The sequence below is a fragment of the Heterodontus francisci genome, chromosome 1 (assembly GCF_036365525.1).
Source record: "Heterodontus francisci isolate sHetFra1 chromosome 1, sHetFra1.hap1, whole genome shotgun sequence".
Classification (NCBI taxonomy): domain Eukaryota; kingdom Metazoa; phylum Chordata; class Chondrichthyes; order Heterodontiformes; family Heterodontidae; genus Heterodontus; species Heterodontus francisci.
The window spans coordinates 119,794,863-119,822,201 of record NC_090371.1 but is presented as its reverse complement, the minus strand read 5'-3'; the positions used below and the strand labels follow the sequence as shown (position 1 = coordinate 119,822,201).

Here is a 27,339-nt window from a genome sequence, read left to right as displayed (position 1 = left end):
ATCCTTCCTATAATGCGGTGACCAGAACTGCACGCAATACTCCAGGTGCGGTCTCACCAGAGTTTTGTACAGCTGCAGCATGACCTCGTGGCTCCGAAACTCGATCCCCCTACTAATAAAAACTAACACACCATATGCCTTCTTAACAGCCCTATTAACCTGGGTAGCAACCTTCAGGGATTTATGTACCTGGACACCAAGATCTCTCTGTTCATCTACACTACCAAGAATCTTCCCATTAGCCCAGTACTCTGCATTCCTGTTACTCCTTCCAAAGTGAATCACCTCACACTTTTCCGCATTAAACTCCATTTGCCATCTCTCAGCCCAGCTCTGCAGCCTATCTATGTCCCTCTGTACCCTACAACATCCTTCGGCACTATCCACAACTCCACCGACCTTAGTGTCATCCGCAAATTTACTAACCCACCCTTCTACACCCTCTTCCAGGTCATTTATAAAAATGACAAACAGCAGTGGCCCCAAAACAGATCCTTGCGGTACACCACTAGTAACTAAACTCCAGGATGAACATTTGCCATCAACCACCACCCTCTGTCTTCTTTCAGCTAGCCAATTTCTGATCCAAAGCTCTAAATCACCTTCAACCCCATACTTCCGTATTTTCTGCAATAGCCTGGGGAGGGAATCTGCAATTGGATCAAACTGCTCTACGCAAACATCTGTAGCGCAGTCTCAATCAATGGGTGGGAATCGGAAAGTTTCCCAATCCAATCTGGAGTCAGACAGGGCTGTCCTCTCTCCCCGGTCTTGTTTATTTGCTGTATTGAACCCTTTGCTGAGTCTATTAGGAAGGATGCGAGCATAAGAGGGGTGACAATCCCAGGCAGCGGAGGCACTCAGGTTAAAACCTCCCTGTACATGGATGACGTCGCCGTCTTCTGTTCGGATCCGCTGTCTGTGCGCAGACTGATGAACATCTGCGACCAGTTCGAACTGGCCTCGGGAGCCAAAGTTAACCACGGCAAGAGTGAGGCCATGTTCTTTGGGAACTGGGCTGACCGATCCTTTGTCCCCTTCACCGTTAGGTCAGACTACCTGAAGGTGCTGGGGATATGGTTCAGAAGGGCCGGGGCATGCACCAAAACCTGGGAGGAGCGAGTAGCCAAGGTACAACAAAGGTTGAGCATGTGGGGGCAGCGATCTCTCTCCATTGTGGGTAAGAACCTGGACATCAGGTGTGAGGCGCTCACGTTGTTGCTGTACGTGGGCAGGTCTGGCCCATACCCCACTCCTGCGCTGTGGCGGTCACCCGAGCCATTTTCCGCTTCATCTGGGGATCTAAAATGGACCGGGTCTGGAGGGACACGATGTTCAAATCTCTGGATAAGGGCAGGAAAAATATACCCAACGTGGCCCTCATCCTGATGACCACCTTCGCGTGCGGCTGCATCAAGCTGTGTGTAGACATCCAGTACACAAACTCCAAGTGTCACTACGTGCTGAGGTTCTATCTGTCCCCGGTGTTGCGAAGGATGGGCCTGGTCACATTGCCGCGGAACGCTCCATGCAGTTGGACCGTGCCGTACCACCTATCCTTCGTGGAGCAGTTTCTGCGGGAAAACACCTTTGACGATCGGTCCATCAGGCCGTGGTCTGCACGGAATGTCCTCAAAGCCCTACGGGAAAAGGAAACGGGGGATCCTGTCGGATAGATCCCCGAGCAGACCGCCAAAGTCATTTGGCGGAATGCCTCATCACCAGAACTTTCAAACAAGCACCAAGATGTAGCTTGGCTGGTGGTGAGAAGGGCCCTCCCCGTCAGATCCTTCCTGCACGCCCGAAGTCTCGCCCCCTCCGCGCAATGCCCCCGCGGTGGCTGTGGTGGGGAAGAGACGGTTTCCCACCTCCTCCTGGAATGTGTCTTTGCAAAGCGGGTGTGGAAAGAGATGTAGTGGTTTTTGTCGAGGTTCATCCCAAGCAGCTCTGTAACACAGGAGTCTGTGCTCTACGGGCTGTTCCCAGGGACGCACACCGAGACAAACATCAACTGCTGCTGGAGGACTATCAATTCGGTGAAAGACGCCCTTTGGTCTGCCCGAAACTTGCTGGTCTTCCAGCGCAAAGAGTTGTCCACCACCGAATGTTACAGACTGGCACATTCCAAGGTCCAGGACTACGTGCTGAGGGACGCAATAAAGCTTGGGGCAGCCGCAGCAAAGGCTCAATGGGGAAAGCCCACAGTGTAAGGTCCCCCCACCAAGCTGAACTGAGGGGCTGGATCCATGGGAAACCCCTCGAACTGTATCGGGAAAATTTTGTGTGCTGTAAATGTAAAAATGTATATGGCATGACAATGAAATGGAAGAGTTGTGAGGCAACTCATGATTGTTTAGAAGGAAACTGATCATCTTTGCACTGTTTGTATTTTTTGACTTGATGCTGTTTTAAACTGTTTGGGAATGTAATTTTTACAGATTTTTGTGAATAAAGTATATTTTGAAAAAAATAAATTAAAAAATGGTTCTCCAGGTACCAGCTGGCTTCCTATATCTTGGCAAGTGACCACTCTTCATGTGTGCACGAAATCATATAGGCAGAGTATTCAACTATTGGGTACATCTCAGTCAAGCCTAATCTATTACATGCTTGCCAATTAGGGTTAATGGACAACAATTAGGTGCATCAACTCTCAGCATGGATGTGAATTGAACTTCGATGCTTCCTGGTTTGAACAGCACCTTGACCACCTGAGCCATTCAAGTTGTGGAGGTCACCTTTAACTGTTCCTGCCAGGAGGGTAATGAGTGACAGTGGGTCAGCTGTTTGTTTTACAAGCCATCTGATTTGGGATTGGAAAATTGGCCAGAGTTTAAAATGGGTGACTGACCTGCTCCCACCTGTTTCCTGCTTGGTAGGAACAGTTAAAATCAAAGAATAATATCGAATTTACCACACAGAAAGAGGCCATTATGCCCAACTCGCAAGTGTTTATGCTCCTCATGAGCCTCCTCCTACCTTACTTCATCTCACCCTGTCGGCATAACATTCCTTTCTCCCTGATGTACTTATGCAGCTGCTCTCGGGTTTGTTTTTTTTGATGGAGTATGATGTAGACAAAAAATATTCCATTCAAATCAGATAAAGTGACAAGATGCATTATAGTAATACATGTATAATACTTTTGGCAGATTGGACAACATCTTTGTTGCATTTAGTCATCTTTACAATCCACTCTTAGTCACAAAACATCCCACATATTTATTAGTAGTGGAAGAATTCATTTTTATAATATACCGATCCATTTTATGAGGTAGTTATATTAAATAAGGGCTTAGAAATTGGATTTGCAGGCAATAGAAAAATGTCAAGAATTTAAATATTCATCAGGTAAGGTAAGAATTTAAGCAGTGATAAGATGAGCAGCTTTCTAAAGGTATGTCAATTGAATTCATTCTGTCATTTTCTTGAGTTAGCCAACATTATTTGCATTAATTGAAATAGTTACCTTTGAAATAGTGTATAGATTATCACACAATATTAAGAATTCCCCAGCTTCACCCAGCATTACAAGATATTCTTCCATGTGCAGGGGAGTTGGATAAAGTACATTACTGTAAAACACTTTGACAAGGGCAGGTGACATTTTTCTTCAACTGATCACTTCTGGTATGTATAATTAATTAGTAAATTGATACACTGTATGAGTCTGTACATAGTGTATACATATTTGCCAGCCAACCAATTAAGCATGCCTTTAATCAGCTCATCCAGTTATCATACCTGTAATTGGTACAACATTCACTGACACTAAAGGCTAGAAAACTGACAAATAATTGGCACAATTAGCTGAAAAGATTATCTCTAGTGCCTCACAAAATAAGTTGTAATTTTGCCTGACCTGACAGTGACTGATAAAGTGAATTCTTCGCAAGCATAATAACAAATTTATACACATTAAATTCCATGTATGTTCTCATAGGGAGTTCACTAAAAACAAGCCAACTGAAATTTCTGTTTGTCATATAAGTTTTTTCAAGAAATCCAATTCTGGACCAACGATCCTGTCAGTTTTTAATGTGGTAAAAAAAATAAAGGTTTATTAAAGTTACAACTTTCTTCACAATGATTTCATTTCTGGACCAACAGACTATTCAAACCCGACCAGAGGAACCTGAGCTCATCTTGAACGCTGCCTCTCCACCTCAACAAAATGTTCAGAGGTAATTGCAGTGTTGGAGCCCAACATTATCCTTTCAATGAGATACTTCGGAGAATGATAACCAAAATTGCTTGCACCTTCCGTTGGTGTCATTGGGTGGTCAGAGCAGAGGCCTGCAGAGAGAATCTGCTAAAATTGACCCTTATAGCACTAATTGTGAAGGGTGGGGGAAGCCCAAGGTTTGGACAGTATTTCCCAATTTATACCTGCTCTAATAAAAACCCATTTCCCTGTTCCTCCCATGCACCCCGTGTACAATCTCGTCCTAGGATCCTGGTTAAATCATTTGAGATAACATAATAACATTGATTAATTAAATGAAAGTCATACAAGACCCTCCATTACAGATTCCCTATAAAAGTAGAGCAAGTATTCTGTAACCAGCCAGAGCTCTGTTATGGGCTGCACTAGGCTGGGTTTTTCCACCATTTTTGTAAATCTGCTTAATTGTATGAAGTAATCAGAAAACCATTCTTGCAACTTCTACAGTGATGGTGACACAGATATAGGTAGAAATTTAATTAAAGGAGGTCATTTAGATCATTGTGCCTTGCCACATCAGAGCTATCCACTGTAATTCCATTTCCCTGCTCCTTACCCATAACCTTTAATACGTTTCTTCTTCAAATGTTTGTCTGAATCCTTCTTAAATGCTGTGATTGTCTTAGCCGCAATAGCTATTTGCAGTAACTAATTGTATATTTTAACAATCATTTGCATAAAAATATTTCTTCTAACTTCCTCGTCTAGTTCTCATCCTAGATTTATGCCCCCTTTTACCAAGGCACTGATCAGTGGAAACATCCCGCAGAAGTTCATCATCACCTTGCTTGTTTATCCCGAAGTCAGGAACGGAGGCAGGCGGAAAGCAGGGGGCCCCCGAAAATACTGGCCTCGGGCAGCATGTCAACTTCAAGATGCTGTTGCCGGTGCTGACAATAATCACCAGGGTGGGTGGGGAGGGGTGGAGGGGGGGCGGTGGGTTGGGGGGTGCAAAGGGTAGGACAGGAATACCACTCTCCTTCCAATTGAGACCAACTAAACTGTTTAAAAGCACCTTAAGAGCTTTGAAGATTTGGGTTCAAAGCCCACTGTCAAGGTGTGAACACATAATCTACACATCAATGTACTATTAAGGGAAGGTGTCATTGTTGGAAGTGCCATCTTTTTGATGAGATATTGATCTGAAACCCTATCTGCCCTTTCAGGTTGATATAAAAGATCCAATGCCACTCTTCAAAGAAGAGCAGGGAAGTTCTCCCAGTGCCATGGCCAACTTTAATACTTCAACTAACACCAACAACAGATGATCTGGTGAATTATTTGTTGTATGGTTGCCTTTGAGAGTGATATCCCTTTAAGATCTTAGTATGCTAGTGAGCCAAGTACCAGGACGCACTCATGTGACTCAGAGCCAGAGTCACTCTGCTACTGTAACACCCAGAGTAAGGTTCTGTAAATAGTTAGCTCTGTACTGTATATATTTCTTAGCTGTAATAAACCTGTTTGAGATCTTCAACCAACTGGACTTCACGCATCTCATTTATGTTGTATCAGACAACATACAGAACTCACTATATGGTGTCAGAAGTGGGATCAATAAAAGAACTCATTACATTATTTATCTGCTGTTTGAGGGAGCTTGCCATGCACAAATTGGCTGCCTGGAGTTCTCAGCTATTCATTCACATGGCCATTTTTCACATGTGGGCTTCGCAGTGCACACTGGCAGGCTGTTTTACTTTGGAGGCAATCACAATTCATGCCAATCCCCTCCTCCACCATGCACTTTCCAGCAGGAGTGAGAACCCAGTCTTCATAGGAAGGTAATGTGGCTCAGCACCACACCACATAGTGCAGTTACCCAATGAACCACTGAAGCAAGGAACAGCAACAACAACAATTTGCATTTATATAGCACCTTTAATGTAGTAAAACATTTCAAAGTACTTGGAAGCCAATATTTAGTTCTTAGGCGCAGGCTTGGAGGGCTGAATGGCCTGTTCCTGTGCTGTACTGTTCTTTCTTAAATTATTTTGCTCCTGCAATTGGTATTATAAAATTAAAACGATACACCATTAAACCCTAACGTATGATATTTATAAGTCAGCAAAACTTTGCCACAGAACCCCAGCTGTGAATTAATTACTGAGCCTGTTTAATCCTTTCCATATGGTGTGCATGAATTGTGTTCTCAGAAAGCTATTTAACACTTTTTAGTGCTGAAGCAATAAGATGGGATATCCCTCCTGTACTGGGTAGCTTCACTTTTTTTTTCACTGCTGCTCAAAGACTTATGGCGCAAAATTGGGATCAGTAGTGCCCATTGTTTGGGTGCTACAGGTGCTGTTTGGAAACCAAATTGGCATCCATGACGCGCGCAGACACTTTTGAGGCAAGTTGCCCCAGATGCCATATTGGTGAAGGCATTTACGCACGCGCAGGGAATAGCTGCTGGATGTATGCAGAGCAGGCAAATTACACTGTCAGTCAGCATGCAATGCTGATTTGACACCAGTGGTGCAATTTTGGACCTCAACTCTCCAGCTAATGCCCTCTCTAAGCTTGTCTGCTAATTACAGCAGGAAGGAGCCCCCTACCAGCACTATTTAAAGGGGTCATCAACATCAACAGGTTAGTTGCTGGTTGATTTCTTCTGGCTGATGCTACAATTTTACATGTATTTGATATTTTTTATAGTTGTTTAAAGTTGCTGAAGTCTACAGGGAGTGGTGTGGTAGGTGCTGATGGACTATTAGCTGACTTCAAGGCACAAAACAGTTCCTCCCAGACATGGGTGCACTCAGAAGCATTACCCTTGGAATACAGCCTGACTTGGAGAATGAACAGAGGTCATGCAGAGCAGGACATGCTGCTGGAAGAGGGAGAAGGAGGAGGAGGAAGGGGAGAAAGGCTGTCAGGAGGAGGCCAGGATGTCCAGGGTGCAATTCTACCTGAACCTCAGTGGGGAACAATGGCTTGGATTTAATCCGGTGATGGGGTCTTAACCTCTGGCAAAAAATGGCCCCAAGACCCCCGCATCAACCCTTCTGTGGGAGGCCTGCCAAATCAAGTGCCAATTAAGCACTTATGTGGACAGTGGCAGGCCTTCCACGGGATCAAGGACCCCGGCGACGGAAGTACCGACCTCTAAGAGCTGCTGGCCGGATTGAACTGCCGCGGAGGTGGGAAGGTGGTGGGATCCCCTCCTGCTCCATCCCATCTGATTACATGCTCTCCCCACCTCCAATCTTGCTGTAGGTAGAGCATATAATTCCCCCAACATCTGTACTTCAGGAAGAAAATCCTCACTGAAATCTGCCACCCGCTGAGGCAGAACTGCAACCTCAGATTAGGACAAGAGTGACATTGTCATTGGCTGCGAAGGTGACTAGGGCAATGAACACCAGGTTTGTGACTCCTTCCAGACTAGAGTTGGAGATATTTGCAACATCATGCAGTTTGCTGTCCACTGTTGAGTCAAGTCACTGAGGCTCTCTATTCTGGCTTCAATGCCAGAAAGAAGCAGTTGGAACAGTAGGATTGCAGGCTTCCCCATGTTGCAGGGTGCCAGTGACTGCACACACATCGTTTGTGGGCACCACATGTCAACACTTCCCTATACCAGAGCTGAAAAGGATTCCACTCCCTCAACCTCCAACTGGTGTGCGACCATAGGTAGAGAATCATGCAGGGCAATGCCAGCTATCCTGGCAGCAGGCATTATGCCTTCATTCTGTGGTAGTCCCATGTGCCAGCTGCATTTGAGCCACCATGGCAAACCAAAGGGTGGCTACTGTGCAGTAAGGGCTAACTGCTAATGACATGGCCGCAAACGAGACTCCAGGATGGTATGTTGCCTCCCTCGTGCTAGTTCAAGTATGTCTCAGAACGGTTACAGGACATTCTGAAGGGGAGGGTGAACAGCCAGTGGTCGTGGTACACATTGGTACAAACAATGTAGGTGAAAAAAGGGATGAGGTCCTAAAAGCAGAATATAGGGAGTTAGGAAGTAAGTTGAAAAGTAGGACCTCAAAGGTAGTGATCTCAGGATTACTGCCAGTGCTACGTGCTGGTCAGAGTAGAAATAGCAGGATATATCAGATGAATCAGGCTGAATAGATGGTGGGAGGGGGAGGGTTTTAGATTCCTGGGGCATTGGGCCCAGTTCTGGGGGAGGTGGAACCAGTACAAACTGGATGGGTTACATCTGGGCAGGACCAGGACTGATGTCCCAGGGGGAGTATTTGCTAGAGTGGTTGGGGAGGGTTTAAACTAAAATGGCAGGGGGATGGGAAACTTTGCAAGGAGTCAGAGGAGGGGGGATCAAAGACAAGAACAAAAGACAGGAAGGAGGATAAGAAAAGTGATAGGCAGAGAAATCAAGGGCCAGAATCAAACAGGGCCACAGTGAAAAATAGTGGCAAGGGGACAAGTAATTTCAAAAAGACATGCCTTAAGGCTTTGTGCCTTAATGCGCAGAGCATTCACAATAAAGTGGATGAATTAATCGCGCAAATAGATGTAAACTGGTATGATATAGTCGGGATTACGGAGACATGACTGCAAGGTGACCAGGGATGGGAAATGAACATCTAGGGGTATTCAGTATTTAGGAAGGACAGACAAAAAGTAAAAGTCAGTGGAGTTGCATTTAGTTTAGTTTAGTTTAGAGATACAGCACTGAAACAGGCCCTTCGGCCCACCAAGTTTGTGCCGACCATCAACCACCCATTTATACTAATCCTACACTAATCCCATATTCCTACCACATCCCCACCTGTCCCTATATTTCCCTACCACCTACCTATACTAGGGGCAATTTATAATGGCCAATTTACCTACCAACCTGCAAGTCTTTTGGCTTGTGGGAGGAAACCGGAGCACCCGGAGAAAACCCACGCAGACACAGGGAGAACTTGCAAACTCCACACAGGCAGTACCCAGAATTGAACCCGGGTCGCTGGAGCTGTGAGGCTGCGGTGCTAACCACTGCGCCACTGTGCCGGTTAACCAGCATTGCTGGTTAAAGAGGAAATTAACGCAATAATGAGGAAGGATATTGGTTCTGACGATGTGGAATCTGTATGCGTCGAGCTGAGAAACATTAAGGGGCAAAAAACATGAGTGGGGGCTGTATATAGACCCCAAAACTGTAGTGGTGATGTTGGGAATGGCATTAAACAGGAAATTAAAGCCGCATGCGATAAAGGAACATCTGTAATTATGGGTGAATTTAATATGCATATAGATTGGGCAAATCAAGTTAGTCACAATACCGTAGAGGATGAATTCATGGAGTGTCATGGATGGTTTTCTGGACCAATACATTGAGGAATCAACTAGAGAACAGGCCATTCTAGACTGGGTATTGTGTAATGAGAGAGGAATAATTGACAATCTAGTTGTGCAAGACCCCTTGGAGATGAACAACCAAAATATGATAGAATTCTTCATCAAGATGGAGAGTGACGTAGTTGATTCTGAGACTAGGGTGCTGAATCTTAATAAAGAAAACTATGAAGGTATGAGGCGCGAGTTGGCTATGATGGATTGGGAAACATTACTTAAAGGGATGACGGTGGATAGGCAATGGCAAACATTCAAAGAGTGCATGGATGAACTGCAACAATTGTTTATTCCTGTCTGGTGCAAAAGTAAAATGGGAAAGGCAGCCAAACCATGGCTTACAAGGGAAATTAGAGATAGCATTAGATCTAAGGAAGAGGCATACAAATTCACCAGACAAAACAACAGACCTGAGGATTGGGAGCAGTTTAGAATTCAGCAAAGGAGGACCAAGGGATTGATTAAGAAGGGGAAAATAGAGTACGAGAGCAAGCTTGCGGGGAACATAAAAACTGACTGTAAAAGTTTCTATAGGTATGTGAAGAGAAAACGAATGGTGAAGACAAATGTAGGTCCCTTACAGTCAGAAACAGGGAAATTTATTATGGGGAACAAATAAATGGCTGACCAACTAGATGCATACTTTGGTTCTGTCTTCACAAAGGAGGACACAAATAACATACCAGAAATGTTGGGGGGAGGGAGGAACTGAAGGAAATCAGTATTAGTAGAGAAATGGTGTTGGGGAAATTGATGGGATTGAAGGCCGATAAATCCGCAGGGCCTGATAATCTACGTCCCAGAGTACTTGAGGAAGTGGCCCGAGAAATAGTGGATGCATTGGTGGTCATCTTTCAAGACTCTATAGACTCTGGAACAGTTCCTACAGATTGGAGGGTAGCTAATGTAACCCCACTATTTAAAAAAGGAGGTAGAGAGAAAGCAGGGAATTATAGACCAGTCAGCCTGATGTCGGTAGTGGGGAAAATTCTAGAGTCCATTATCAAAGATTTTATAGCAGAGCATTTGGAGAATAGTGGTAGAATCGGACAGAGTCAGCATGGATTTATGAAAGGGAAATCATGCTTGACAAATCTACTAGAATTCTTCGAGGATGTAACTGGTAGAGTTGATGATGGGGAGCCAGTGGATGTGGTTTATTTGGACTTTCAGAAGACTTTTGACAAAGTCCCACATAAGAGATTAGTGTAGAAAATTAAAGCGCATGGGATTGTGGGTAGTGTATTGGGATGGATAGAAAATTGGTTGGCAGACAGGAAACAAAGAGTAGGAATAAACGGGTCTTTTTCCAAATGGCAGGCAGTGACTAGTGGGGTACCGCAGGGATCAGTGCTAGGACCCCAGCTAGTCACAGTATATTTAATGATTTAGATGAGGGAACTAAATGTAATATCTCCAAATTAGCAGATGACACAAAACTGGATGGGAGGGTGAGTTGTGAGGAGGATGCAGAGAGGCTCAGGATGATTTGGACAAGTTGGGTGAGTGGGCAAATGCATGGCAGATGCAGTATAATGTGGATAAATGTGAGGTTATCCACTTTGGTAGCAAAAACAGGAAGGCAGATTATTATCTGAACGGCTATAAACTGAAAGAGGGGAATATGCAACGAGACCTGGGTGTTCTCGTTCACCAGTCGCTGAAGGTAAGCATGCAGCTGCAACAGGTGGTAAAAACGGCAAATGATATGTTCGACTTCATAGAGACAGGATTCGAGTACAGGAGCAGGGATATCTTGCTGCAATTATACAGGGCCTTGGTGAGGCCACACCTGGAATATTGTGTGCAGATTTGGTCTCCTTAACTGAGGAAGGATGTTCTTGCTATCAAGGGAGTGCAGCGAAGGTTCACCAGACTGATTCCTGGGATGGCAGGACTGACGTATGAGGAGAGATTGAGTCGGTTAGGACTATATTTGCTGGAGTTCAGAAGAGTGAGGGGGAATCTCATAGAAACCTATAAAATTCTAACAGGACTTGACAGGGTAGATGCAGGAAGGATGTTCCCAATGGTGGGGGAGTCCAGAACCAGGGATCATAGTCTAAGGATATGGGGTAAACCTTTCAGGACTGAGATGAGGAGAAATTTCTTCACCCAGAGAGTGGTGAGCCTGTGGAATTGGCTACCACAGAAAGCAGTTGAGGTCAAAACATCGTATGTTTTCAAGAAGGAGTTAGATATAGCTGTTAGGGTGAAAGGGATCAAAGGATATGGGGCGAAAGTGGGAACAGGTTACTGAGTTGGAGGATCATCCATGATCATAATGAATGGCAGAGCAGTCTCAAAGGGCCGAATAGCCTACTCCTGCTCCTATTTTCTAAGTTTCTATGTTTCTATGACTCCAGTGCACAACCCATACACACATGGGCAAAAAGAATACAATGACAGCAATGCTGTCATACAAAATGTGATAGAGCAGAGTGTTGGTGTGCTGAAAAAATGCTTCTGCTGCCTTGACTGGTTTTGGAGGAGCCCTGAATTACTGGCATCATGATTCATGGTGGTCTGCTGCATGCCGTAAAACTGCAGTGTCATGACGGTCAGTCCTTGCACCAGCTATACAGCAAGCAATTCAGATGAAGGAACATGAGGAGGAAAAGGAAGAGAGGATGCAACCTTGACAGCCACTTTCTGCCTGTTCTTCCGTGAAGAACTCATCTGTGTGATACCAGTAACCATGACTCCAGTTCTCCATTTATCAACAGTCCCAGACCTTACCTTCCCTCTGTCTCTATCACAATGTCTGCTTGGCTACAATGCAAAAAAGCCAACGCAAAATAAACATTCCAAACCAAAATTATAAAATAAATCATTTTGCATTGCATACAAAAGTCAACTAATCACCTTTGCACATTCCCTTAGTCCTCGTCTTCTGTGCTTCCGTGAGCCTTATTACAGTTTGTAAATGTCACGTTTCGTGGAGTTAACAGCAAAGTATATATTTGCTTTCCTACTTAGAATTTAATTTTACAAAGCATTGCTGAAAAACCATTACAATACTTATGAATTACTGTCGAGCAGAAGTGTCAATAGTGGGAATTTTACAAAACAGAATGCTGACATACAAAAAGTTGGAATGAAAAATGTTTTGACATATTTGGTTTCCATCATCAGTACAAAGCCCATATGTGTCTCATTCCTGCTCTGCAGCTGCATGTTCAGCATCTGTACCTAACCAGATGGATGTATCAAATGTACAGTTTCCAGAAAATTCCTCTTAAAATATCCATTGTTGTTACTATTACCATCACAGGAGGCATGTTTATGGAAATGGCTCTTGACCAGCTGAAGTTTCCCAACTTTCCAGCTTTGCAGTGTGGGAAAGTGTTTCCATATTTATGATTATAATTTCGACATATTGGAGATACATTTGGCTTCACACGATAGAGTGGTTAATCGGCAGCCCGTCTTACACCTCTCCTGATTTTACAAATTTTCCTGCTTTCATTGGGGCATTTTGTAAATCTTCCCCTCTAACTGGTGCAAACATCTGAGTGTTGTTTTAGAATCCCAACAATCTGTTCAGTGAGGATCATAAGTTTGCATTTACTTTTATCATTCATTATTGGGATGTGGATGCCACTGGCAAGACTGGCATTTATTATCCATCCCTAATTAATGGCATTAATAAACTGGTTGGATATTTATGACAATCCAATAGCTTCATGCTCACTTTTACTGTACATTATTGTGCCAATTTCAGCTAAGATTACAAAAGTTTGTATGGTTCTATCAGCCGTGAATTAACTGTAGCTTCTATTGTAAAGGAACTATCTCCGTTACCCCCATCTTTCCTTCTCCTTTAAAGAGCTGTGTCATGTTTGATTGCTTCAAAATGAAAGGATTATGTGTACTATCCTGTAGCATAAATTTAATGGAAGTGGTGATCTTTGCTGCTCATGGTAAAGATTATCTTCAGCCCCTTATATAACTGCACTTCTTCGTGTCCAGTCGTGGCTGCATTTTGTTGTGGTAGATCCACTCATGCAAATATTTTAATTTCTTCTGTTTACTGAACATAAATGTTTATTTAGAGATACAGCACTGAAACAGGCCCTTCGGCCCACCGAGTCTGTGCGGACCAACAACCACCCATTTATACTAACCCTACAGTAATCCCATATTCCCTATCTACACTAGGGGCAATTTTATAATGACCAATTTACCTATCAACCTGCAAGTCTTCAGCTGTGGGAGGAAACTGGAGCACCTGACGAAAACCCACGCGGTCACAGGGAGAACTTGCAAACTCCGCACAGGCAGTACCCAGAACCGAACCCGGGTCCCTGGAGCTGTGAGGCTGCAGTGCTAACCACTGCGCCGTGTTGTAGTTCTGTACTTCCAGGCACCTTTTCCTTGAGCTCCTACTGTATTAAATATTAACTGGCAATGATCATTGCTCTGTTGCTATGGGGATGAAAACACTGAAAAATATTCATTTTTCTCAGTGCTCTGAAATGTTGCCCTTGTCTCATGCAGGGATGATAGAATTAATTATTCAATCTTTATATAAGTTTCTCTTGATTGATTTTTTAAAGAAGGACTTAAGAAGCATTTTTCTCATTGTAATAGCCGATCTTCCACAAACATTTTTAAAATAGAAATAAAAAACAGTCTGTTAATGCTTTCTACTACACTTGCTTATCTGTTTACACACATCTGTTTTTTCATTAATCTTTATACTTCAAGGAAGGTACAAAGGGAACTGTCAACTCACACCCAAAATGAGCGTGAAGTGGCTGCGGTGATCGCCTTGTGTGCCCAATGTTGTCAGCATGAGGCATGAACCCTTTTCAGGATTGTGCCTCATTTCAATTTGATAGGGGAGCTGTCAGTAAATATCGTGCTGCTACTGGGCAACTCACCTATCAAGGAGAGGGATTTTGGGTGATCTCAGATCCTTCTGGCTTGCTCCTTTTAAAGGGACAGTGCAGTGCTCATTGTGCAGGTTTCTGTGCCAGATTTTCAGACAATGCACTGGAGGCTTTCGTGATATAAGTAAGGAGATTTGGAAAAATATCTTATTTCCAGCAGACTGGGGAAGGGTGCCCCACCACACTGCCAGGGAAGCATGGTTCAAGGTATCTGAATGTGTCAATGCTTGCAATTTAGCCCCTTGGACCTAGAAGCAGTACAGGAAGAAGATTACTAAGTTCTGGACCTGCATATTTGGGTTCAATTTTCAGGTCCCCAGATGAGGCCTGAAAATACCAGTGCTAGCTGGCCGGTGTGCTGATTCCCATACGCCATTCCCAGCACCGGCCATGTTCACCAGGGTGGGGGTGGGGAGGGGGGGGCAGCATCGGGATCCTCAATTAAGGCCAATTAAGATGTTTGAGGAGCTCATTAAGAGCTCTTTAATGGGGAGTGTTGAGTTTTTCACGGGGGTGTACAGGTTGCACAAGCTATCTGGTGCAGACAAAAAGTGAAGGATAGCAGGTACACAGAGGAGAGTCAGTCATGGCTACCCCAGGGAATTACCTTGGACCCATAAAAAGTCAAATGGCGCAGAGGGAGACTCGGCCATTGGGAAGCAGGTGCCCTTGATACAACGCAGGTGGTGGGGAGAGTGGGCATTAAGCACGGGCATTATATCGGATCATCATCTCCTGGCATTGTGGGGGCAGAAGAGCAAGGGGCAAAGCTGTCACGGACAACTGGGGGCTACCTGAGCACAAGGAAGGCTGCAGCTGGCAATGGGGGCATTGGGCCCAGTGGTGATGAGCAGCAACATCCTCTGCAGGAAGGGTGGAGGCCCAAACATAAGGGGGGCAGGGGAGAGGATCGAGGGGCAGGAAGGACACAGAGGCCACACCCTCAGCATAGGATCTACTGGTGAAGATGGAGCTACCTTGAAATGACCAAGAAACAGTGCCACAGTAGACTGTGACTGTCCAGGCAGATGGTCACAGGCATCTGTACCCTCATGGCCAAAGACCCTGCATCTCGCAGCACTGGTCACCATGCCCTGCCAGTGGCTGTCAAAGTCACTGTGGTCTTGAACTTTGTTTCTGGCTCCTTCCAATGATCAGCTGTGGACCTCCGCAGTATCTAACAAATGGCTGGACACCACTGCATCTCACAGGTCACTGATGCCCTCTTTGCCAGAGTTGGATAGTATATTCAGTTCATGACAGATGGGTCTGTGCAGGCACAGAGGGCAGTGGGTTTTGCCACCATCGCTGGATTCCCTCAGGTGCAGGGCATCATCAATTGCACCTATGGGGCCATCAAGGCACTGACTAACCACCCAGTCAGGTGCATCAACAAGAAGGGCTTCCATTCCCTCAACATTCAGCTAGTCTGCGACCACAACAAGAACTTCCTCCATGTGTTAGCTCACTTTCCTGGCAGCTGCCATGACTCGTTCATCCTCCCCCAGTCCAGGCTGTGCTGTTTTCTCTATTACATGGCCCTGCAGAGAGGTGTGGACCGTGAGGATGGTGAGGCCCTGAAAGGAGGCAGCTCATTGAAGGAGGAGGAGAGGGCAGGAGATGGGAGAGGAGGAGGGAATAGGAGGGAAGAGGAGGTAGAGGGAAAGGATGCAGATCACCCAGGTCCTCCAGCTGCAGGGAGGTGGCCAGGCCTGGCGTGGGGCTCGAGGGTCTCATTAGAATTCCATAAATGTCTTGGATCATATTCAGGAACATTTCAACTGAGCCCCTCTGAGCCAGGATGAAGGGTATGGTATGGAACTCACTCTGAGGTGCCAGTGCTAACATAGAAAAAACATAGACAATAGGAGCAGAATTAGGCCATTGAAGACACTGCCTGGAACATCTAAACTCTTAACTCCAATGAAGGAACCACATCAACCCAGAGGCTTCACCATCACTGTTTCTCTTTCACCAGCTTAAACCACATTCCTTATCCCGCCATCACTAAAAGGAGTCTCAGACATGTGACTTAAAGTATCATTATTTACACGGTGCTCAAAAGAAAAACAATGCACATGTGCAGTAAGATGACACTCCAGTGACCCACTCAGTGCTCTGCGTGAAGTGGTTGTCTCAGCGCTCGGCCACTTCTGCGCGATGCTCCTCTTGGAGCCTTGGAGGAGGTGGGGGCAGTCTGCTCACTTGTCTCTGCTGGCAGCTGAGATGCACGTGGCAGTTGTCCTCGTCACTGAAGTGCCTGTGGAGGCATCTCCAGAGGCTGCCGCACCTGTATCATTTCTGGGGCAGCCTCCATCACCTAGCCCTGCTGCACAGCTGCTCTCTCTGTCAGAGGGGCCAAGGAGGCCGAGGATGATGATGGCGCCCTGTGAGGGGGTGACACCCTCATCATCCTCAGTGACAATCTCTGCCCATGGCAGGTGCTCCGGAGGGCAGGAGGAGAGCACCAGCTGGGGCATCTCCTCTAAACATCTCTGCGCCATCAGCACCACTGATAGATCCAGGCTAGGTGGTGTTGCATACATCCTGTGATCCTGTGGACGTCAGTGTGCAATGTGCAGTTCAGACATGGCTCACCATGAAGTTGGCCACTTTCTCAATGGAGGAACTCATGTGCTCAAAGCCCTGAGACATGGTGGTGCACATGAGCTGGATGGACTCCTCCATTTTCGGCCCACGACCCCACACTGCCTGAGGGAATACTGGCATGTGGTCCCACATCTCCTGCTGCTGCTCTAGGTAGAATCTCCTTTACTGTGATTCCTGAGGCCCTGCATCTGTGCCCAGCTGAGCAGGGCTGTGTCTGTCCTTCCTCATCTGAGGGGAACTGACCACAGCTGCCCAGCTTCTAGCACCTCTTCCTGCACACTAGTGCCGTGCTCCTCACCCAGTGCCATCCTATCTAACCGTGCAAGGGAACCCACCAAGGTGAGAGTATCTGCACTGGTGGATGATGTAAGGTTTAAGGTGTAAATCGTTCTTCTGCTTCTTGGTTGTCATCTGGGACTGTGCAGGGGGAGGAAGAAGGTCTCAAGCATTGGACATTTGCACCTGCTTGAGTCACAAGAGATCATGAGAGCTAGCCTTGGATAGTTAAAGCCTCTGCAGTGCTGAAGCTTCCCAATGCAACTCAGTATTCGATGTGCTGTCGGACAGGGTGGTGTACAATGCACTCCTTTGATGAGCATTTGCCCACCTTCTCCATCAGGAATCCCCATTTTTCCACGGTCGACTTCCTCCTGATCCACGATCCTGGCTATCTACATGACATGATCCTCCATTGGCGTTATGACATGGAAACATGGTAGCCCTTTGACTGCTTGGGTCCTTTCATGGGCATTTGGGCTTGTTTCTCCTGCAAGGACAAAAGAGAGTGTGATAAGGCATCGCTGTCCTCTATGGCCAATGCCGGCTGCTCCTATTCATTAGGAGCTGCATGTTTCAGTGCCGGCAGGTCCTCTGAGCCATTCTGAGGGCTAAGTAAGTGCCCTGGGCACACACTCCTCCCATGTTCAGGAGAAGCATGTGTCCTGAAGCTCCTCAGTTGGTGTGTCTGCTGGAGAGTGATTTCCCTAGGTTTGTCCTGAGGGTTGGGGGGTAGCACTCACTTTGCCAGAGCATATGAGGTCATTGAATCTCTTGTGATCCATGTTCGCCTTAGAAGTCTTCTACTGCTGACTGTGTCTGCGTTCTCAACTCAGGCCTGCTTAGTGTGAATAGCTTGCCTCCTACTGCCCTCCAGAAAGAGTACCTCCCTCCTCTCCCTCATGGCCTTCAGTATGACCTCTAGGGCGTTGTTTGAAAAATGAGGGGCTGCCCTGCCCCAGGTGTCAGGCCTGCGGCTTTCCTGTGAAATCACGGGAGACACCAATCCAGGCCAAGACTCAACGGGACTCCTCTGTGTGCTTTTTCACCACTCACATGGCAGCCACAATAATGGCTGCTGTGGGGAATTTAAATTGGGCCCGCACTTCATCTGGTCCATCTCCGTTCCCGCCCCTGCAGTCGCTAATTGGCCCGCAAACCTGTCTCCGCATCAATTAAGGGGTTGCCCCAGTGAAAGTCACGATATAATTCTGTTTCCCCCTGGAGTCAGGTTCAGCACCTGGAAACAGTCCTAACTTCTATTGCCTGTCCCCGCTGCGAAAATTTGGCCCCTTGTGTGGGGTCGAGCCTCCTGTAACCCCTCCTCCTTCTGTTTCTTCTCTCTGCAACTGAAAATCCCTGGACTCTAGCCTGATTCTCCTCCTTCTCCTCCTTTTCCAGCCACAATGACAGTGTAACCAGCAAACCCACTGAAGTACTGAAGCTGGAGAGAAACCATATAGGTCAAAATGTCCCTCTGTTGTCTCATACAATTACAGTCAGTTCCAGCAGCCAAAAGTCCCAAAAACCTCAAGAGAGCAGAGCAGGGGCCGAATCTTCTCCTTTAAAAATTTTCAGGCATCAGGACCATTTCCAGGTCCCGACCCTGCACAGGTCAGAGGTGCGCCGACAGGAGGAATCTTCCAGGAGGCGACCAATTACGAGGCGGCCTCCGCATTAGCTGTCCAATTAAAGATGGTGGGCAAGTTCCTGAGGTAGGAGCGCAGGACTTCGAGGTCCATTGTAATGGAGGCCGGCAGCCCCACTGTGAAACCAGTGGGAACGCTGCTGAGGGCCAGACTGATAGAGTGGCGGAGAGGCACTGCAGTCACCATTAGTGTCCCTGGAGCGGATGCATGGCTCACTGTATATGTCCGTTGGTGACATACGTCTTCATAACTTCTTCACTCAATGGTAAGGCTGCGACATGGGCAGGCAACAGTCTTCCCATTTGCTGCTACCTCCTCTCACCTGCCAAGGTGTCAACACAGCAGGGGGATCCATGTGTCACTTGCAAAATTCCAGTTGCATTCAACAATAGGGGCTAATCGCCCTTTTAAATGCCTTGATTGGAGACCTGCTGCTAGAGGGAGGGCAGCCACTGTTGCAGGGAGCCCTCCTCCGGGAAGATCTCCTGGAGGTGGGAATACGTCGGAGAGCTGACCCAACGCATGGCATTCCAAATTTTCACCACCCCGCCTCCCCCCCTCCCACCCCCCAACCCCTATCTCCAAAGCTGCCACCGTGAGGCTGATAAGAATCTGCCCCAGAATTCCAGATAAACTTGGCACTGAAGTATGAAGAGGAAGTGCAACAGGAAGCCAATCAAATCTAGCCTGCTTACACGCCTGACAAAGTTGAAACTTCTGTCCAACATATATTGGCTTGCAATCAAATGCATCCCAGTTTATTTCTACATGTCATAAGGAAACAGTTGTAGTTTCTAAATTTAACCCACTGAGCTTAACTCCCTCACAGACATTTCTACCACCAGCAGGAAAACAAAATTCAAACTCTGAAAGGAAATTACCACTGTGAACAGTTTATCCAGCAGGCCCTTGTTGCAGTGGCCCTGCATCTTCGTAGCCCAAATGTTGACTTCTGTGAATGATGAAAATGAAAGGAATGTGAATGCAAATGGCCTGTTCTTACCTCGATGATAAATTGGCAAAACAAGCAGCAACAAATTCATTTCCGTGGTTCCAGGCTCATAGCAGTCATATTATTGATGTTTATATTTTCAGTAAAACATTTGCAATGAAATTTGTTAACTGGTGTTTTGATATTGCTTCTGTAAATTCAAAGTGTTAATCAGATAAAGTATTACCAATGGCATTCAATAACCTGGCAGACTTATCCTTTTCAATGGGTTCTGATGAAAGATCATTGACCTGAAACATTGGGCTGCATTTTGCCAGCACTTTGGGGACAGGCTGGGAGGCAGGAGCACCAGTGAAATGGTGCGAGAAGGCAAGGGGTGGCATGCATGTCGTCTTTCTGCTGCCATGCCATCTTGCCAGCAGCAGGGAAGGTGGCAGATGGCCCTCTCACCCAGAGCCCAAATGAACCACTTAAATGGCCAATTAAGGGCCTCTTCCCAGCTCTGCTGGCATTTTGCTTAGTGTTTTATGGTGTTTTTTTTGGTTTTTTAAAATTTCTCCGAATGGATACCTGCACCGTACTTCCTATATCTTTGAATACATTTTCACATTATCGGAAAATAATATTAAAAAGTTGATAAGCTTCCACAATTGCATTTTCACCCAATTTCTCGACTTTAATTTTCATTAATGAGAGGAACTGAAAGAAGGAATATGAAGGGCCACGATTGGTGACACTGATTTTTGCTTCTTTCAAAGTTGATAACGCATCGAATGAAATGCATCCAAGTATACTGAGGGATGTGAGAATGGAAATTGCAGAGGCACTGGCCATAATTTTACAGTCTTCCTTAGACTTAGAGGTGGTGCCAGAGGAAATGTTACGCAGTGCAGCGGGCGCTAAAAATGGCCCGCCCCAGTCCAACCAAGGCCCTTAAGTGGCTGGTCGGGTGGCCGAGGACAGAGAGAGGACCTGATAAAAGCGGGCAGCTTTCGAGCGTCCCAGAATGGCCCTCATGATAGGGCACCTGTTCCCAATGGAGGGCCGCCTCCGTTAGGCCAACTACCCCTAAAACCCAACACGCCCCAAAGAACAAAGAACAGTACAGCACAGGAACAGGCCATTCGGCCCTCCAAGCCGGCGCCGATCTTGATGCCTGTCTAAACTAAAACCTTCTGCACTTCCGGGTCCCATATCCCTCTATTCCCTTCCTATTCATGTATTTGTCAAGATGTCTCTTAAACGTCGCTATCGTACCTGCTTCCACCACCTCCACCGGCAGCAGGTTCCAGGCACTCACCACCCTCTGTGTAAGAACTTGCCTCGCACATCCCCTCTAAACTTTGCCCCTCTCACCTTAAACCTATGTCCCCTAGTAACTGACTCTTCCACCCTGGGAAACAGTTTCTGACTATCCACTCTGTCCATGCCGCTCATAACTTTGTAAACCTCTATCATGTCGCCCCTCCACCTCTGTCGTTCCAGTGAAAACAATCCGAGTTTTTCCAACCTCTCCTCATAGCTAATGCCCTCCAGACCAGGCAACATCCTGGTAAACCTCTTCTGTACCCTCTCCAAAGCCTCCACGTCCTTCTGGTAGTGTGGCGACCAGAATTGCACGCAATATTCTAAGTGTGGCCTAACTAAGGTTCTGTACAGCTGCAACATGACTTGCAAATTTTTATACTCTATGCCCCGACCGATGAAGGCAAGCATGCCGTATGCCTTCTTGACTACCTAATCCACCTGCGTTGCCACTTTCAGTGACCTGTGGACCTGTACGCCCAGATCTCTCTGCCTGTCAATACTCCTGAGGGTTCTACCATTTACTGTATACTTCCCACCTCTATTAGACCTTCCAAAATGCATTACCTCACATTTGTCCGGATTAAACTCCATCTGCCATTTCTCCGCCCAAGTCTCCAACCAATCTATATCCTGCTGTATCCTCTGACAATCCTCATCACTATCCGCAACCCCACCAACCTTTGTGTCGTCCGCAAACTTACTAATCAGACCAGCTACATTTTGCTCCAAATCATTTATATATACTACAAACAGTAAAGGTCCCAGCACTGATCCCTGCGGAACACCACAAGTCACATCCCTCCATTCAGAAAAGCACCCTTCCACTGCTACCCTCTGTCTTCTATGACCGAGCCAGTTCTGTATCCATCTTGCCAGCTCACCTCTGATCCCGTGTGACCTCACCTTTTGTACCAGTCTGCCATGAGGGACCTTGTCAAAGGCTTTACTGAAGTCCATATAGATAACATCCACTGCCCTTCCTTCATCAATCATCTTCGTCACTTCCTCAAAAAACTCAGTCGAATTAGTAAGCCCCTTCCCCCCAATCGACCACCCTTGCCTCGCCGGGGCCCCACCAATTACCCCTGGCGAGGCAACCAAAACTTACCTGCTTTCCTGGCTCCCAGGCATTGGCTCTTCATGCTGGGCTGCAGTCCCAGCAGTGGCCACGCTCCCAGTGGCACTGCTGAGACTAAGAGCTGCTGGCCTGCTGATTGGCTGGCCACTCTATTAGGTGGGACTTCCCACCTCAAGTGGGTGGAAGTCCCGCCTCACAACAATTGAAGCCCGGGGACCCGCAAGATACGTGTCGGATCCCCAGATGAGGCGGAAGCAGGATCGCCACCGACTTTTCAGTGGGTGGCTGGCTCCTGTCCGCCTAGGGTAAAATCCCAGCCATACTTTCTTTCTTTACTTGGCTTTGTATCATGAAACCATTTGTCATTTAATCTCTCCTGCCCTCCAGCCTATTCTCTTTTGTTCTTCCCTGTACCCCCTTTCACTTTCTGAAAACCTAATACATGTCTAACATTTGCCAGTTCTGATGAAAGGTCATGACCTGAAACGTTAACTCTGTTTCTCTCTCCACAGATGTTGCCTGACTTGCTGAGTATTTCCAGCATTTTCTGTTTTTGTGTCTTTAAGCAGGGAGTTAATTTGAGCCTTGCTCATATATCATAGATTCATAGAAGGAGGCCATTCGGCCCATTATGCCAGTGCCAGTCCTTTGGAAGTGATATCCAATTAGTTCCACCCCCCTCACTATGATCTGATGGGCTTCAAAAATACTGACAGTGGAAGCTTGGGAGCAGGTCACCTGCTAGTTCTCTTGGTGATTGAATTGATCTTGTCATGGGTTTTGAAAGCAGAAGAAAATTGTAAAAAAGCAAGGGAGAACAATAAATGAAAACAGGGAGGAAATAGAGAAAAAAAAAGGTTTGGAATAACTCAGAGAATGCAAACAGTTTCAGCTTAGCCAGCAAAATACACTCCAAAAATCTTCAGCTCTGCAAACCTCTGAGAACGTTTCAAGTAGTCAGTTTCTCCATATGTTTCTAATTGTATTAAGCCCGTCGATTGATTACAGGCAGATTTAGATGAAGTATCTTCACACAATGAATACAAAATGTTAACAGCTGTGTGAAATGTTGGTTACATCATATACATGACCCAGATTCCAGCCTGATTTGTTATATCAAATGCTCTAAGTCAGAAGTGAGGCAAAACTGTTATAGAAGCCAAGAAAATAGAATGCATAGATTACAAGAAAGTTGAATCAGTGTCCTTCTAGTTTGTCATGCCTTATCTACAGACCAGCATTTATTAATTGATTAAACAAGCATGGCTTACACCACACACAGAGATGTTGGACTGGACATAAACAATGGCGGTCCGCCTGCGTGGACCGCACGTCGTGAAGTTGCCACGATATTAAACGCGGTGGCTCATTTAAATGGCCGGGGCAGACTGTCACCCCATCCGATGACGTGGAGGGAGCGGGCAGTCCATCCCCGACAATGGCGTCAGCAGACTTTGCGCAGGCGCTGACGCAATTTTTAAAGGGCTTCGAGCCCCACATTTCAATTTAAAGAAGTACTGCTTTTAAAAAATTAAATAAATGTATCCTGACCCTCTCCCACCCCCCTAATAACCACAGAATTAATTACCTCCCCGGTCGGAGATCCGAAGGCACGGGAATGCCGGCCACTGGCACTAATATGGCTCCGACACGGACGGCGGGAGTGCGACACTCATTAATTCAGGTAATTCAGGCCAGGCATTCCTAGCGCCGAGGCCCGCGGCGGGCCTCTGCCGGGTGCATTTTCCGGCCCCACCCCCACAGCAATCAATCCCCGGTGTTGGGGGTGGCGGGGGGCTGTAAAATTCAGCCCATTATTTTTGTAAAATAATTTTCATATTTGATGGAAATAGATCAAAATTGAGAATAGCTGGCAATGGGAGAAAAGCTGTCTCACAGTGACATCAAGAAAATCAATTCAATATCCATATTTCAGAGAATTTACATTTAAAGTTAACATTTTCATCTCACTTCTATCATATCCATTTTAATTACTTTTGTAACATGTGCTATAGATAGAATAGATGGTGGGATGGGATTTTATATTGCTTGATCCCACTTCGTCACCCATGGAGTATCAGATCATGCCAATTACGGGATATAATCATATCACGTGGTTTCTCATCACATTCTCTCTATATATTGTTTGTTGATGCTTTGTACAATCAGGCATATTGAACTTTGTGCCTAGTTTTCCAATTTGCAGTCCTGTCCAGTGAAGTGCTGTTATGTGGTCTGCCTAAGTTCACTCTTATATTTTCTGGCATTCAACTGGTGAAATAAACTGATAACATTACACTGTAATGAAGGAGCTGAAGATTTATTGTATCGTGCATGTCATCATTTTTTTTTAACCCCTCAACTATGCTCACAGAGCTCCTCCTTACTTTTGATGAAAGTTCTGATGAAAGGTCACAGACCTGAAATGTTAATTCTGCTTCGCTCTCCACAGACCTGCGGAGTATTTCCAGCACTTTCTGTTTTTACTCCTCCTTACTTAATGGTTTAAATACATGAAACACAAGTATTAGGATTTAAAATACATACAGAGTATACAATAGAAAGTACAATAATTACTTGGAGATGGTTTCCTAAGGTCACTGGCTGCAGTCTCCTGCTACTGGTTTTGCCCCTCACTCGCTAGCCAGTCTATCCATTTGGCCGGCTGCCAGGAGCGAGATGGAGCGACAGATGTTAAAAACGTCCTGTCATTAAGTTTGGGACTATGAGCTCTGATTCAGAGGTCCTGAAGCCCATTTTAACACCTCAATTGCCACCCCAACTGAGACTAGTTTGCCAGCACAGCTTGCGGATTGAATCTCCAGCCTTCCTGATGAGTCTCAATATGGTTCACATTATTGCACCGTACATTTGCAAACAAAACATTTTATCATGAAGTGAGCGTTCCTTTAAATGTACGTTCAGTGTCACTTTTCTGTGGATTCACAGAAAAACTATGGTATCATGAGAGATAATTCCAAAACACTGGTGAAAAGGCGATAATTCTCTGTAATAAAAATGGAATTTAACTTATTCAGTTGCTGTGAACCAGTGACCTGCACAGTATCAGAGAACATTTGGCTTAGCACTGAGATGGAGATAATGTCGCATGTTTTCATGTTCTCAGGACATTTCAAAGTGCTTCACATTTATTCAATTCCTGCTGAAACTTAACCACTACTGTTATTTTGCAGGAAAATGCAAAAACCAAGTTGTGTACCTTAAGATGCCACAAACAGCAAATGGGATGAATGACCAGTCAGTCTGCATTGGTCAAGGGATGAATATTGGCCAGGACACCAAGCGAATTCCCTGTTCATCTTCAAACAGTCGCAAGAGGTATATTTACATCCAGCTGAAAAGGCAGATGTATAACGTCTCATCCTAAAGGTGGCACCTCTGACAGTGGAACACTGTCTCAGTACTGCAGCAAAGTGTCAGCCTAAAATCTAGGAGTGGATATTTTAAATTTAAAACCTCTGGTCAGATGTGTCAAGGCTGACACTATTAATAATGATGCAATACTGTCCAATTGTTATAATTGTGATATTACTGTGAAATATCCATCTCATGAACTATATATGATAATAAAAATCCATTGATTTGTATATTCAATGATTTGTGTGATCAACTCATAACCCCAAAATAGACCTTACCAAAGTGCCTTTGCTCCATATGCCACAAATTCAGTTTGACAGACAAATGATTGATTATATCTATACATTGTAACCTAATAATTAACAGGTGTGGATTTCGAAGCTGGTCCAGCAGTCAGGAGAGTAGAGTGAGAAAGAAAGCTTGCATTTATATAGCATCTGTGGAGAGAGAAACAGAGTTAACGGGCTGAATTTTACCAGCGACCTGGAGACAGCCTGGTAAAATGGTGGCAGTAGGTGGTGGGAGAGAAGCCTGATGTCTTCTCGCTGCCACAGGACATTCCCAGAAGTGGTAATGGCAGCCAGAGGCAGGCAACCAATTAATTCTGTTCTGATGAAGGGTCACAGACCTGAAACGTTAACTCTGTTTCTCTCGTCACAGATGCTGCCTGACCTGCTCTGTATTTCCAGCACTTTCTGTTCTCATTTGAGAGTTCCAGCATCTGCAGTATTTTGCTCTTATTTTAGCCAATTAATGGCCATTTTACGCCCCCGCTGGCATTTTACCAGCATCAAGGTGGGCTTCCACCATGTGGGGAGACTACCAGGTATATCATGGCAGCCTTCCAGTGGCTTCCCAGGGGTGAGGAGTGAGGGGGCTTTCCTTTTTAGCTGCTCTATGGCCCACGGAAGCCCCCCCTCCAGTGGCAATGACTATCCCTGTGGCTCTGGCACCACCGATGACCCCGACAAATTATTAAAAAATCCTTAGTTTGAGGGCGACTGGAGGCACATCGTCCTTCTCCATGGAGCCTCAGAAGTGGCCACCTGTATTGATGGCGCTGTCAAAGCAGCCAAGTTGCCGATCATGATTGGGCTGGCAGCTGAGAGGCAGGCTGCCGTCCTTAATTGGATGATGGTTCTGGTGGTGGCCTCTTAATTGGGCCTCACCCCTGTGGTCCCCGATCTGCCCGCACGGGCTCGTGACACACTTTCAGTCCTGATGGCGGAACTTCTTGGATCCATGTAAAATTCACCTTAACATTCATCAGACCCTCTGACGAAGGGTTAGCAAACTGAAATTTTGGCCTGAATTTTACAGCAGTCTTTGGGACCCTGACATCGGGCTGAAAAGCCGGTCCCAAGGCTGCGCTTGACGGCAGTGGGACTGGCCCGGTGATTTTATTGCAGGCGGCCCACCGTCCAATTAAGGATGGTGGGTGGGCTCCTGATGCTGCCGCCCCAATCAGAGGGCCGGAAGCTCTGAAGCCTCAACAGTGACACTGGGAGAGATGGGTGCTGCTGAGACAGGGGTTGAGGCCTAAGGGTACCTCAAAATGGAGGTGCTCAGACAGGTAAGTACAAATTAAAATTCAGGATGGCTGAAGATGATATGCCAGGCCACTCGGAGGTGAAACCCCTCTGGGGGGATCATTGGATCTG

The 27,339-nt window shown here is 46.0% G+C and overlaps 1 protein-coding gene and 1 long non-coding RNA gene across 5 annotated transcripts in view; one reads left to right on the top strand and one right to left on the bottom strand.

Moving 5' to 3' along the window:
- LOC137371890 (uncharacterized) overlaps positions 1-25,545 on the top strand; it is a 29,175-nt gene extending 3,630 nt beyond the window's left edge. The window contains exons 2-3 of the long non-coding RNA XR_010975298.1: positions 4,111-4,184; positions 25,495-25,545. This is a non-coding gene — a long non-coding RNA (uncharacterized lncRNA). The remainder of the gene's footprint in view (positions 1-4,110; positions 4,185-25,494) is intronic.
- Positions 1-27,339, bottom strand: part of dlc1 (DLC1 Rho GTPase activating protein) — a 527,354-nt gene that overhangs the window by 262,386 nt on the left and 237,629 nt on the right. The window lies entirely within an intron of this gene.